Genomic DNA, 3,390 nt, shown 5'->3' on the forward strand with positions numbered 1-3,390 from the left:
TTAAAAACGATGCCTATTGTAGTGTCCGATGTGTCTGGGGCAATTACCCATTCCAATGGAAATTGCCGATAGTTCTAAAAGTATCGAGGGCCCCGTGAACAAGTTGACTGCTGCAGTGGGTGACTTGTCCAACGTTACTGCTGCAGCTGACGCTTCGGGACCGCGGCCTCTCGTTGGCATACCACCAAAGAAACATATATTTGTTTCTAGGCTAGACCCTGTTGTCACATCTGATGATGTAATAGCCTATATTCGGAAGAAAGTTAACGTCTCGAATATTGCGGTGGAGAAGTTTAAATTTTCTTATTCTCGGGACATTTCGTCCTTTAAAATTAGTGTTTCTGCCAATATCTTCGACACTATATGTCGAGAAGATTTTTGGCCGAAACATATAATAGTTAAGGAATATACTGTAAAAAAGAAAATCGGCAACCGATTCGCTTGCCTACAACAACAACTAATACTATTCCTGCCACATCAGCATCTGCTGGTGTGTCAAAAAACTAGCTTCGCCCTTAACCTGGGTTACCAGAACGTTAGAGGACTGAAATCTAAACTTCCTAATCTCTATGTAGATAGTCTTTCTTTTGAGCATAACATTCTACTTTCACAGAGACGTGGCTAAAACCTGATATTGCTGATGCATCGGTTTTTCCACAAACTTTTCTATTTTCAGACGTGACCGGATTTCTCGCATAGGTGGTGGCGTTCTGATAGCTGTTGATGCTGCTTTATCATCTGAAATGATTCAATTTTCTAGTACCCAGGAGATTGAGTTTTGTCGGTGTTAAAGTAAATTTTAAATCTTTTAATGCTTTCATTACTTGTTCCTATATTCCACCATTGTCAGACATGGTGGTATATTTAAATCATTTAGAGGCAATTCAGTTTGTCTCCTCTTTAGTTTCGAGTCAAGACATGCTCATAGTTGTAGGTGATTTTAATTTACCCGCTTAGCATGGTCACTAACAGATGAATCTACCACGTTGCTGCCCTCTTTGTCACATGACTTTATTGATGGCCTTCTAGGTTATCTTTATCCCAAGTAAATCCTGTCTTAAATTCTAATGGAAAATCGTTAGATCTTATTTTTGTATTGGATTCTTCTTATTGTGAGGTTTCTAGGATCGAACCATTTGTTCTTCCAGAAGACAAATTTCATCCTACATTAAATTTAAAAATTGATTTGCCCTTGCTTTCACCATTACTTGGTTCAAATGAGTTACCACTAACTAGGTGCTTTCGTAAGACTGACTTGCCAGCCTTAATGAAAACATTGCTACTACCGATTGTCTTATCTGTACAATTGTAGTGATATGAACTCGGCTGTTCGTTTTTCTATATACTCTGAATTCACTCTTTGATATTTGTGTGCCTCTGGTAGGCTGGAGCGGCTTAACAAACCTCCCTGGTTCTCTCGCGAGCTATCCAATTTGAAAAATGTGAAGACAAGATATTATAAGAAGTTCCAAAAAACACGTCGTTCATCAGATTATGCTCTGTATACAGTCGCTCGTTCAAAATTCATGATGCTTAATACACATGCTATAAGAATATCTTAGCGGTGTAAGCTTCAGTTTTCTTCTGACCCTAAACAATTTATAATTTTGTTAATTCTAAACGTAAGACCTCTGTGCACCCATCTTTTTTGTCTTTTCAAAATAAAAAAGCGAGCACTGATCAGGCAATTGCCGATATGTTTGCGAGTTTTTTCAAACAACTTATTCCTCAACGGAATATCGAGCAAGTCCGTATCCTTATCATTTAAAAAGGCTAATTGCATTTTCAATCCAGTGATTGATGAAAGTTCTATTCTTAGCGAACTTAACAAACGCATTATGTAAACCCATTTTAAAATTTTTCTATTGTCTGTAGAATCTCCTCCTTTCCATCTATTTGGAAGAGTCGTATATTATTCCTCTGCATAAAAATGGCAAAAAGTCCCGAAACTTTTAACTATAGGGGTATCTCAAAATTGTCCGCTATTCCGAAAGCTTTTGAGAAAATTTATAACTTCTCAATTGCAACATTTTTGCAGCTCTATTATTTCGCCATCCCAACATGGGTTTGTGAAACGTAGATCCACCCACTAACCTTTAGAATTTACATCAATAATTATCAAGGGGTTCAAAATGGTAAACAAACTGATGTCATATTACACTGACTTCAGTAAGCCTTTGATTCCGTTAATCATACCCTATTACTTTCTAACTGAGCGACATTGGGTTTCCACCCCTTTTCCTTTCTTGGGTTCGAGAATATTTAACAAATAGAAAACAGAAGGTACTTTTTAAGTCTTCTTTTTCCGTTTCCATTTCTGTGACTTCTGGTGTACCTCAAGGTAGTCATCTTGGCCCTCTGCTCTTCACTCTATTTATTAACGATCTTCCATCAGTCATTGTTCATTCGCGTTGCTTATGTATGCTGACGATGTCAAGCTTTGTCTTACTTATAAAGATACAGATTCATTTAGTCGGCTACAGCTGATCTTAAAACTTTCATCGTGGTGCCAGTTTAATCTACTAAATCTTAACACTACCAAATGTAAGGTAATGACTTTTTTCGTAACTCTCCTCAACTGGTCACTATTTCTAAGCAACAGCCCTTTAGAACGTCTAAATAATATGAATGATTTGGGCGTACTTATGGACCATAAGTTAAATTTTAACACCCATATTCACCACGGTCGCAAAGGCCATGATGTGCCTGGGTTTCATTAAAAGATGGTCAAAAGAATTTGATGACCCTATACAACTAAAGTTCTTTTTTCTTCGCTTGTCCGTCCTATTTTAGAGTATGGATCTTGCATTTGGTCACCTCAATATGAGTCGCACCAGATTAGACTAGAATCCGTTCAAAAGCAGTTCTTGCTATTTGCTCTTCGTGGCTTAGCTGGGATCGCAATGTCAATTTGCCTTCGTATTCTAGTAGACTTCTCTTGATTAACCTTCCGTCCTAACTAACCGTAGAATTATGCTTGGTGTCATTTTTATGCACAAGCTCCTAATTGGTGATATCGACTCGCCTGAGTTATTAGCTCAGGTGAATCTGTCGGTACCATGTAGACGGAGTAGACATCCTTTAATACCTTTGTCCCTTAGTCGTTGTTCTTCTAACTATGCTATGCATGAACCTTTTTAGGGTCATCTGCTCTGATTACAATCTTCTATCCCTGTAATCGGCTCAGAGTTTTCTATTAATATGCTTAAAACATCTATCCTATCCCATTTAGTTAATAGATAGCTATAGTATTATGTGTTTGTCTGTCTTTTCTATTGTGAATTTTGTCCACGCGATTCGTGCCGTGCGTTATACGGCTGGACCCCTCGGTCGGCGGGTGGGAGGTGGGCAGTTATCTGCTTGGGCTCGCGCGTAATATTTGGAGTTGGG

The sequence above is a fragment of the Drosophila willistoni genome, unplaced genomic scaffold (assembly GCF_018902025.1).
Source record: "Drosophila willistoni isolate 14030-0811.24 unplaced genomic scaffold, UCI_dwil_1.1 Seg117, whole genome shotgun sequence".
Lineage (NCBI taxonomy): Eukaryota > Metazoa > Arthropoda > Insecta > Diptera > Drosophilidae > Drosophila > Drosophila willistoni.